At 39.9% G+C, this 12,387-nt stretch overlaps 1 pseudogene; it reads left to right on the top strand.

The window, feature by feature from the left end:
• The first annotated feature begins 9,050 nt into the window (after positions 1 to 9,050).
• LOC114301334 (septum-promoting GTP-binding protein 1-like) lies at positions 9,051 to 12,078 on the top strand (annotated as a pseudogene).
• Positions 12,079 to 12,387: the final 309 nt, after the last annotated feature.

Genomic DNA, 12,387 nt, shown 5'->3' with positions numbered 1-12,387 from the left:
AGAGAAGGTGCCGACACCACCAAGACCGGTGTCGACCCCAGAACATGATTTTCAAGCTTCCGAACAACTTTTCAACCCGAACGAGCATGAGCGAGCAATCCCAACAAGTTTAAATCAATTTGTACACCTCCAAAACTGAGGTACAACAACACCAAAGATTCTCAAAATAAAATAAAGGGTTCAAATACATTTACCAAAAGCTTTAAAGGGCTCAAGTGCTACAACCTCCCCACCTTAGGAAATTTCGTCCCCGAAATTTTAAAGCAAGTATTTAAAGTCACAATTAAACCAATCCCAACATTAATAATCTGTTAATTTCATCATCATGACCTATCTACCGGTCATTCCATCTCTTCTCAAGAGAACAACATTACGAATATAGCTCAACATGCATCATTAACATGCATTTCCTTCAAATCCAACAATTTCCAATGCACATGATTTACAATCCCACATCATATTCAACATTCATAATATAATTCCATTTCTACAATATAATCAACATATGCAATGTTACATTAAACTTCCATTTCGAGGCAAGTTTCAAAATACTTCCATTAAACCAAAACATGTACCATGTTTTACAACCTTAGATATATTCAATACTCTTAAGGTCCAATAATACAACAAAATACATAACATATACTCAAACATCCACAAAGAGATCCGGATATTTCTCTCGGACCTCCAACTCACGTTCCCAAGTGGCTTCCTCCACCCCGTGATGTTTCCACAAAACTTTTACCAAAGGGATGGTCTTACCTCGCAAGACTTGATCCCGCCTATCCAAGACCCGAACCGGTCTCTCCTCATACGAGGCATCCTTGTCAACCTCTAAGTCGGTCCAATTCAACACATGCGATGGATCCGGCTCATACTTCCGAAGCATACTCACATGAAACACGTCATGAACTCCGGCCAACTACAATCCTCTCAAGGATCTCAAAAGGGCCAATAAACCGAGGGGACAACTTCCCACTCTTCCCAAACCTCATCAATCCCCACCTAGGTGATATCTTTAGAAAGACATGATCACCCACCTCAAAGACCAAAAGTCGCCTCCTACGGTCGGCATAAGATTTCTGACGACTCTGGGTTGTAACAAGCCTCCTACGGATAAGCTCAACTTTCTCCGTCGTTTCCCTCACCAACTCCGGACCCAACAAAGGTGCATCACCCAGCTCGGCCCAACAAACTGGAGACCTACACGGTCGGCCATACAAGGCCTCAAATGGTGCCATACCGATACTAGACTGGAAACTGTTGTTGTAGGCAAACTCCACCAAGGGCAAGTGCCTCTCCCACGTCCCACTAAAGTCAAGGACACAACCCCGAAGCATATCTTCAAGGATCAAAATAGTACGCTCGGACTGCCCGTCAGTCTGAGGATGATAAGCCATACTAAAGGTCAACTTAGTACCCAAGGCACTCTGCAAACTCTGTCACAACCTGGCAGTAAAGCGAGGATCTCTATTTGAGACAATCATCACTGGGACCCCGTGCAACCTCACTATGTCCCGAATATACAAGTCGGCAAGATGATCTACCGAATCTCTCACGCGCATAGGAATGAAGTACCCCGGCTTAGTCAACCGGTCTACAATCACCCAAATAGCATCACTACCCCACTGAGTCCTCGGAAGACCTACAACGAAGTCCATAGTGACATGCTCCCACTTTCACTCGGCAATAGGCAAGGGTTGTAACAAACCCACTGGCCTCTAATGTTCGGCCTTCACTTGCTGACAAGTAAGGCACTTAGACATAAAAACTACCACATCTCTCTTCATACCCCGCCACCAAAACTGGCGACCCAAATCCCGATACATCTTAGTGCCTCCTGTATGCACCGCAAGGCGTGAATGATGAAACTCTCAGAGTACCTCCTCTCGGCAAGACTCCAACACAAACAAACGGTCTCAGTATCTCACACTCTGGTCGGGATACACCGTCAAACCCCTCTCAACCTTCCCACTGGCGATCTTCTCTCAGAGGGATTCTACCTCAAGGTCACCTCTCTGTGCCTCTAACACTCGAATCACAAGTGTAGGCTGAGCAACAACAGAAAACAAGGCCGCAGCCTCAACGGATTGGCCCAGAAGCAAATCAAACTCGCCAAGTGCACCTAACATCTCCCACTCCTGGATGGCTATACAAGCTACATCACTAATGGATTTCCTGCTAAGGGCATCGGCCACAACATTGGCCTTCCCCGGATGATAGTGCAACTCGAAGTCGTAGTCCTCAATGAACTCCATCCATCTCCTCTGCCTCAAGTTTAAGTCTTTCTGTGTAAACAGATATTTCAGACTCTTATGATCCGAGAACACCTCGAATCTCTCACCATAAAGGTAGTGCCTCCAGATTTTCAAGGCAAAGATCACTGTTGCTAACTCTAGGTCATGTGTAGGGTAATTCTTCTCGTGTATTTTCAACTGACGTGAGCCATAGGCAACCACTTTCCCTTTTTGCATCAGCACACAACCCAAACCCTCTCGTGAGGCATCACAATAGACTGCATAACCCAACCCTCTCTCTGGAATAATCAAGGCCGGAGCGGTGGCAATCTAACTTTCAGCTCTTGGAACGACTTTTCACAAGTCTTACCCCATACAAATTTGACTCCCTTCCGAGTCAGCCTAGTCAACGGCGAAACTAACCTGGAGAAATCCTTCACAAACCGGCGGTAATACCCAGCTAATCCCAGAAAATTACGGATCTCAAACACACTCTTAGGCTGTGCCCAATCTTGCACTGCCTCAATTTTGGATGTATCAACAAACACCCCTTCTCCGGAAACCACATGGCGTAAGAACTTGACTTCTCCTAGCCAGAACTCACACTTCCCAAACTTGGCATACATCCGATGGGTTCTAAGTAACTCGAGCATCACTCTCAAGTGTTCCTCGTGCTCCTCCTCTGAAGGTGAATAGATGAGAATGTTGTCCACAAAAACGACCACAAAGCGATCTAAGAATTCCCGGAATATCCAGTTCATCAAATCCATGAAGACTGCCGGTGCATTGGTGAGCCCAAATGGCATCACCAGAAACTCATAATGGCCATACCGAGTACGGAATGTCGTCATAGGAATATCCTCCTCCTTGACCCTCAACTGATGGTAACCCGATCTCAAGTCTATCTTAGAGAAACAACGGGACCCTTTCAACTGGTCAAATAGATCATCTATACGGGGCATAGGGTATTTATTCTTGACCGTAGCCCGACTCAACTTCCGGTAATCGATACAAAGCCTCAAGGCACCATCTTTCTTTTTAGCAAAGAGGGCCAGTGCTCCCCATGGCAAAACACTAGGGAGAATAAAGCCCTTATCTAGCAATTCCTGGAGCTGAATCTTCAACTCAACCAACTCAGTTGGGGCAAAACGGTAAGGTGCCATAGAAATCGGCGCCGTGCCGGGCACTAGGTCAATGGAGAACTCAATCTCTCGATGAGGTGGCAAACTAACGAGATCCTCGGGAAAGATGTTCGAGTACTCACAAACCACTTTCGGCAACACAGTCTGGGTCTCACCACACTCACTACTCAAAAAGCTAGCAAGTAGACCACTAAGCTCACTCCGCCCTCGCGGATCATACACCGGCAGCAACACACTACCAACCTGATCCCAAACTGTGACCCTTTGGCGGTAGCAATCAATAACAGCCTGGTATGACGATAGCCAGTCTATACCCAAAATAACACCAAATCCTGACATAGGCATCACCACAAAAGGAAACAGAAGCCAGCGGTCGGTGACCTCTATATCACAACCCCTACATCCTTGTTTCAAAATCAACTCACCCCCCAATAGGTGACACTACACAAATAGGAGATGCTAACTGCGGCAACTCCAATCCCAAAACAGATGCAAATGTAGCAGATACAAAAGAATAAGATGCACTCATATCAATCAATACATTAGCAACCGAGTTGCAAAACAAGAAGGTACCTCTCACAACTGATGGAGCAGGTACAAGATCCTGCGCGGTAACAGCATACACGCGCCCAGTAGGCCCCTGATCTACCTGCTCAACCCTCAGAGCATACGACTGCTGCACAGACTGGGACGACGAAGCTCCCGGATTGGCCCTCAAGGCCTGCACAGACTGAGCTGGCTGAAAACCCTGCTTTTGCCTAGAACCAGACGCGCCCGAAGTGGCACTCAACTGTGGGAAAAACCTCTTCAAGTGCCCAGGCTGACCACACTGATAACAAGACAGGGGCTAGCCCCTGCCCTGACTCTGGCTCTGCGGTCTAGCTGAACATGAAGCAGCTCTCTGAGCTCCTCCCCTCTGTGGCAAACAGAAGCCTTGTGGTCCAGCTGACCACACTTGTAACAGGTGAAATCTCCCTGATTGCCTCTCCCCGAGCCTGCACTCGGCACTGGAAAGGTCGATCTAGCAACACCACCTTGAGACTGCTGCGGGTTAACACCCCTCTGTCTCCTGCCATCACCCTAACCATCCTGGCTCCTCTTGGAGCCTCTCTGTCCCTCCTCCTCCTACATCATGATCTCTATATGGGCTGCAGCATCAACTAAGCACCCATAGTCTCGGATCATAGAACCCCCAACTCTCATCTTGAGGCCGTGCCTCAACCTCTTCTCAAATTCGATACAGCGGCGTTCCCCGGACGCCACAAGTTCAGGTGCGAACCTGGACAAGCTAGTAAAAGCAGCCTCATACTCGGCCACTGAAGAACTCAACTACAAAAGCTGGCAGAACGGGTCCCTCAGCTTCTCCTTGACTGCTGGAGATAAGTACTTCTCTTGAAAAGCCTCCACAAAAGTCTCTCACGTGCCAGCAATACGGCCCCTCATGTATTTCCACCACTGACCCGCACCCCCTTTAAGCTGGAAGGATGCCAAGGTCACTTTCAATGCCCCGTCCTCGATGCCAAGCATCTCGAACGTCTTACTCATCTGTTCCAACCACTCGTCAGCCTTAAGTGGCTCCTTTGGATCCCCAACAAACTCGTCCGGGTTAGACCGGAAGAACTCCCTCTTCAAGAAGGAAGGCGCTGCCTCAACAACCTGGGCCTGCACTGGAGCCTAAACTGAAGTCTCAGCTCTGAGAATACCCATAGACTCCCTCAAAGCATCGGCTATCCCTCGGCCTAAAGTGCCCATAGCCTCCTCACCGGCTGGCTCGGCCACATTGCCCTGGCCAAACCCCTCCTACTGTGCCAGAATATCATCCGGTAAAGGCATCTCATGCCTACCATGCCTGCCACGTCTACCACCTCTTCCTCGTCCTGAGATCCTAATAAAGGTAACGAAGAACATTAGCGCATTCATAAATGTGCCAAAACTAAACACTCGCGTCCTAATACATGGACAACTGTAATTCACTCCACGTAAGCACATAAACACATAAGCACTTACGAATTTCATTTCTGGATAATGATAGTACCGAGGCGTTACTAGAGTTCCGGTTAGAAACAGCATTGATCAAGTGCTTTTTCAACAAGACTCACAGAAACTAAATCCCAAGGATTCAATCAACATCCTAGAAACTAAATCCCATACCCACATAGTCACATAAACATGTTATCAAATAAACACATAATGTCACACATAGGTCTCTAACAAGCGAGACAAACCCATTGTGATACTAATCACTTCCCACGTACCCAAAGTATTCGACCCCGGTACGCTCTGATACCAAGTTGTAACACCCTCAAAATAATACATAAAACCCATCATTCTTGACATGCAACAATATAAGAGAAATAAACATCTTTCTATTTATCAGAGTAGTTCTTACAAAAGTATTACATGTTGACAACAAAAGTAAATGCCCTATGGGCTTACAACTTTCCAAGCCAACACTTGGTTACAAGAAATGAGTACTAACCCATATACATATTAAGCTCTTGGCTTGAATTTACATGTAATACATCAAAGGAAAGCAAAACACCCAAAAAGTCTGTCAGTCTCTAGCCTCCCAAGCTATGTCCTTGGAGATGGCATGCTACCTGTACCTGAAAATGATGTCCCATATAGGGTGAGCCACAGCCCAGAAGAAATACACTAAACCAACTATAAACAATGACTAAAATAACAGCATTCGATAGATGGTCCACACTTATATTCCCACTTATAACACATTACAGTTTCATGACATTCAAGTCCATGTTACATTTCATTTCCCACTTCTCTTTCAACTTTGAGCTTGAAAACAAGGCTCAGAACCTAGCCAAATAACTTAATGAGATTATGACTCATCTTTAAAACACTTTTGAAATTTATGATGGATACACATTTTGGTGCTATATCAATAATACATAAACTACTTCCATACTTCACGAAGGATACACATTTTGATGCTATATCAATATAACATAGAAATACTTCTATACTTCACAATTGATAACGATATACATTTTAGTGCTATATCAAATCAATTCAAACACTTCCATAATCCACACTTGATACACATTTTAGTGCTGTATCATTGTCAAACAAAATACGGTTTAGAGGTCCATCCCCTATCTTCCCCAAAACCGTGGAGTACATCCCCTATCTCCTCCCACACACACAATGTATATAAACGCAGATGATATACATAATCAATCAATGCATAGAGTTAATGTATTATTCCAACCGCTATATTTGATAGCATACTCAATCGATCAGTTTTAGTTTGCCTAATCATCATGCATTGTCTACAACAATCAAGACTATCCTCCACCGATAGCCCAAAGCAGTTATTTCTAAACAGAAAATAAATGCACCAAATGGATAAAATATCAACATTTCAACTAGGTGAGTGATAAATGATCCAACTACACCCTTTAATCCCATACATTTCCAATTTCAACATTCTCAATTCAATTTCTCATTTCTCAAAATTAATTTTACAAATTAATTTATCAATGTAATTAGGGCATTTCCCATAATTAACAAAACAACCCTAAGGTTCCATTTCTATCAATAACCCAACATTTACCTCATTTCCCATGTTAAACATGCATATAGGTTTATATAAGTAAAACCCCCTTCTTTTGTAAAATTACATAAAGGCCCAAACTTTCTCAAAATTACTCAACAACCCCCAACATATCAAAATGCTAAAATTTAAAGACAAAGCTCATAAGGAGGAGTAGGATATCCTTACCTCAAATTTAGAAGGGGAAGAAGGAAGAAAAATCCAAAAGTCAACGGAAGAGAAACCAAGCTTTGCTCCGATCAAAATGAAGCCCTCGACAAGCTCTACACTTTATCTCAAAGGAGCAAGGTGAGTAGAGGTCTTCAAACAAGTAGATCTAAGGATCTTTGAGTAAAAAGTGCCTTTTGAGAGAGAGAGAAGGTGTTTCACGGTTTGGAGAGAAGAAAGGGAAGAAAAAGTGAGAGAAAAGGTCAAGTGAGGGCCTTTATATAGCACTAGGTCAAAAATAGATATAAGCCCCAAAGTCAACTCAAAATATTTTGTCAAAATATCCCCAAAAAGTAGGTCCAAACCGTGAGAAAAATCTGGGAAAAAGTTGCAGGTGTCGACCCTTCACAACATAGGTGCTGACACCTAAGAAGAAATCTGGAACACTAAGTGTGACTACACTGCAGGTGTCGACCCTTCCCTAGGCTGGTGTCGACACCATAATGCAGTGGGCAATTTCAGAACAAGGGTCGACCCTTCCACAGATTGGTGTCGACCCTTGCGGCCAACCAAAAAGAGAAGGTGTTAACACCACCAAGGCTGGTGTCGACATCAGAATGCAGTGAACAAATTCAGAACAAGGGTCGACCCTTTCCAGCTTTGGTGTCGACCCTTATGGAAAACAAAAGAGAAGGTGTCGACACCACCAAGACCGGTGTCGACCCCAGAACGTGATTTTCAAGCTTCCAAACAACTTTTCAACGCGAACGAGCGTGAACGAGCAATCCCAACAAGTTTAAATCAATTTGTACACCTCCAAAACTGAGGTACAACAACACCAAAGATTTCCAAAATAAAATAAAGGGTTCAAATACATTTACCAAAAGCTTTAAAAGGCTCAAGTGCTACACAAAATTTTCAATTTTGCACAAAAAAAATAATTCAATTTTTTCAAAAAAAAAAAAACAATAGTTTTTTTTTTTTTACACACACACACACACACACACACACACACCCACACACACACACACACATATATATATATATATATATATTTTTCAATTTGAAAGTTGATGTTTTGAAAACTCAAATGAATGTCAAATCACCATGTTCCTTTATAAATAATCATAAATGATAAACAATCATTATTTGAAGAAGAATTCTGACTATTAAAAATTTAATGGGACTTGAAGGTCTAAAAAATCTTAGTTAGGACTTAATGGAATATAAATTCATAAATTAGAACTTGTGTGTAAATGCCGCATAAATTATATTGCAGTGACTTGGGCTTTGACAAGTCAGTTAAGACTAGAGATTAGTTTGGATCAAATTTAGACAAATCTCTGCATGCTTTAGAGTGAAATTGAGTAACCAGACTTCAACCGAATCGAATTTATCCGAGTTTCAGCCTAAAAAACTGTTTGTCACATCATTAGATAAGTCGTTAGAGCAATAGTAGCCAGAGAAGAAAGCATTTTATGTAATGGGTATATTATGTAAATAAGATAAAGTAGCGGATTCTTTCATTTATTAATTAACATGTGATAAAAATAAAATTCAATAAGTCACTTTGTACTTGGCCCAAAATATTGAGTGTTCGGCCATATCAAATTTTGACCTCACTTCTTATCACATGTTAATTAATAAGTGGATTTAAAAAGCTGACAATGTTGAATTTGTTTTAAATTTAGCCTACCCAAAAAAACAAGTCAACTGTCCATATAAATCGGCCACCGTCTTAGCCAAATAGTGGTTAAAAATATAAAAACAGTGAGTTCCAAAAATACCCCCAAACACACCCACAAAAATATTATACCACAAAGAACCCAGCTTTCCCTTTCCATGACCGCACTGCACCTGTTGTTTTGAGGCCATCCCACATGACCCTTTTTCTTCACTACTTAAGCTTCGCCCAAAAAACAAAAAAAAAATCAAAAGTTAAAAAAAAACATGTTATGTGTCACCGTTCGTCGACGAATCCTCCGTCGAGCCTCGAGCCTCCAGCGCTGCTTTCTCTTTCACTGGAACCAAATCCTGGCTTGCACGCTACGAAAGTCATGTACTTATAGGCAGCTACCACACATCGCCACCATGTCGTCTCCATCTCTGGTGGCTTCAGAGAGAGGGTTTGAGACCCCCGACATGCCTTGTGGGTGCTGTGAACACAGTAGGGACCCTTCGGACTTGGTTGCGTTGAAGATCAGTCTCTTGGGTGATTCCCAAATTGCGAAAACTAGTTTTCTGGCAAGAGCTTTTTTTTTTTCTTGGAAATGTTGTTTTATGCTTTCCTGGCAACCAAACATAGCATATTAAAATGTTGTTCTTGCTCTAATTTTTTTTTTCTTTTTTGTTATTTATTTTTAGACAACGTATGTTGGGGGAGAGAGACAAGAAGAAGGATTTGAGATATCAAATTCAGGACTAAATTAGATGGATAAAACACTCTGTGTTGGAGGGGCACGTATTGCTTATAGAATCTGGGAGGTTGTAGGTATGCATGGTTCCTTCTTTTCATAATAATTTACTAAATAATAAGTCTACAAGTATAGAACTAATCGTAAAATATACAAATGGAACAATCTGAATAAAATCGTTTCTCTAATGACAAGCCTTGCCATCTGATATTTATTGATTGAAATGGAAATATATGCATATATATCTACTGATCAATTATAATTTTGAATGGTGTACAAGGAGATGAAACATCCCAGAATCAGATTCCTAGTGCTTGTAAAGACTCGATAGCAATGTTATTCATGTTTGATCTAACAAGTCGATGTACTTTAAACAGGTAATTTTTCAAAATGCCCAAGGTTTTCACAAATTATGACTATAAAATTGTAGTTATTATTTAGGTATGAATAATAAAGTAAACTCATGAGATTACTACTTAACTCTCTCTGTGTTTGTAGTGTTAAATGATATCAAAAATCAAGGAAATAGAATCAGGTACCCATGCTCTGTTTCACCACCTCATGTGATCTTTTTAGGGAAAATTTCAATTTAGTGTAAATTATAAAAAAATAATAATAATAATTACAGATAAGCGATAAGTTTTACAAATATTAATAATTATAATTATAATTTTTTTTACAAATCTATAATAACTTTCTAAAAGTACCACTGAGTGGTAATTTCCCCCATCTTTTTACCCAAATCTCTTTGTTTTTAAATATTAATATACTCCCAAAAAGTAATAATCTACAAACTCATGTCCATAAAAAAAAATGATGTGACTTCTTATGATTTTTTAATTTCTAATCAAAACATTCATTATTGCCCTCGCATTTTAAAATGTCATTGACAATCATTTTAGATATGTTTTCTGTATAAACTTTCTGTTCGAAAATCATTTTTCATTCATAACCTCTCTGTCTTTTGTCTCATTATATTCCTTAATAGATAATCTAGTGGGAATTTTGAGACAATCGTTGGGTTGGGTTGAATTGAATGTGCATTAGTATTACATGATGTAGTAAGAATTTGAAGATATATAAATTTTTGAGACATAATTGTATAATTAAAAATGCATCAGATTGGAAAGATATAGAAATTTAAATATAGAGGACCCTTGACCTTGTTTCTAATTTGTATTAACTAAATTTTTTGTAATTGTTGCAGACGGCAATTCCAATACTCATGGGTCATGTTTGATTCACAAGACTAATAGTGAAGATATTAATAATTCCATCAAATTATTGTGGTATTCACTATCCAATTGGATTAGTAAGATAAATTATCCCATTGTCCATTGTTTGATTTGCATTGGATAAGAAAACATATGAAGGTAAAAGAGTCTTTTTATTTTATTTCCCAACTCAAGATATATAATCTCACCCCTACCACATTACTAATAATCCTACAAATTTGTTAGATTAATTATCCATTAGATTAATAATCCTGAAACAAAATTTCAAAACAAACACAGAATTATTGAGCCCACGGATTAATAATCCCAATCTCATGCTCTAAATTCGACGATTTTGTACAATTACCGATAGATGTTCAGTGGACAATTGCAAGTCAGGTAATATATTTGATCTCTTCTGATCATGCAACAATATGTATATAACTGATTCAGATACAGAATATATATGACTAAATTAACTATCACTAAAATCTTATCCATTTACTATTATCATGTCTCAAAATGTGGACCAAGCTGACAAGACTCATGGATCAATTAACTGAGAAATTTTCTGTAATTAATTTTCACATGATAGAAGAAAAAATAGAATTAAAAGCAGAATGATTGAAGAAAAAAAAGGGAGAGAAAACAGGTACATTAGGGCATGCATGATTTACTGGGTCATATCCATTTAATGATTTCTAGCTGGAAAAAATACAAATCAAATTTGATTATTCTTTTTTTGAGTATATTCATAGAAAGGGATTGAAGGGACATAGACATCATAGTCAATTCTTCAGTAAGAAACATATTTTTGACTCTTGGAACACACTGATTAAGTCGCAAACATTGCCTGTTCGGTATTGTTTTCAAAAAGATTTAATTTCGTGTTTTTAGAAACAAAAATAATGAAAAGTTTCAAAAACAATTTTCATTTTCAATTTTGTGTAGAAACAATTTTCAAAAATTCATGAAACAGTTTATAAGTGTTTCCTGAAACTGATATGTTTCCAAAAAATAATTTTCAAAAGAAAACACAAGATTTCAATATCAATTCCCAAAAAAACAAGTGATACCAAACCTTTCCAATAACATATTTTGAGAAGAACAGCGGTTCGTTGTTCCCACCTAAACCCTAAATCCAATATCAAAAACTATTTGTCATGTGTGCATTGTTGTTAACAGGCAAGAGCATATGCAAGGGCCCTGAATGCAACACTTTTCTTTCCAAGTGCAACCTACAACATAAATGTGAACAAGATCTTCAAGTTCATCACGGCAAAGTTGTTCAACCTACCATGGGCTCTTGAGCGAAACCTCACAATCGGAGAACCCATCATCGATTTCTAGTTGTTGCTTGGGATTAAACATATTTGGTTTGTAAGTAGAGTAGGAAATTTCTAGATCCTACGTAAGAAGATTGAAATCAACCGGTTCACTGGGTTTGTATTAATTGTCTGTTCCCAGTGAATATTCAGAGTTGTTTCAATTGAATATATTGAAGAGGATGATACAGGCTCAGGAGCCCACATCTCCATGTAAGAATAACTCTGTTTCATTCAACCTATTATTGAGCTCAATAAGCTTATATATATTATGAAAATAAAGCTACTTGAGTTCTAGTTATCCGCTCAATCGAAACTTGTTTGAGATCGACTT

This window comes from Camellia sinensis, chromosome 7 (assembly GCF_055761805.1).
Source record: "Camellia sinensis isolate YWXY chromosome 7, ASM5576180v1, whole genome shotgun sequence".
In the NCBI taxonomy this organism is placed as follows: domain Eukaryota; kingdom Viridiplantae; phylum Streptophyta; class Magnoliopsida; order Ericales; family Theaceae; genus Camellia; species Camellia sinensis.
The sequence above is the reverse complement of the archived record's forward strand: the minus strand, read 5'-3'. Positions and strand labels throughout refer to the sequence as shown.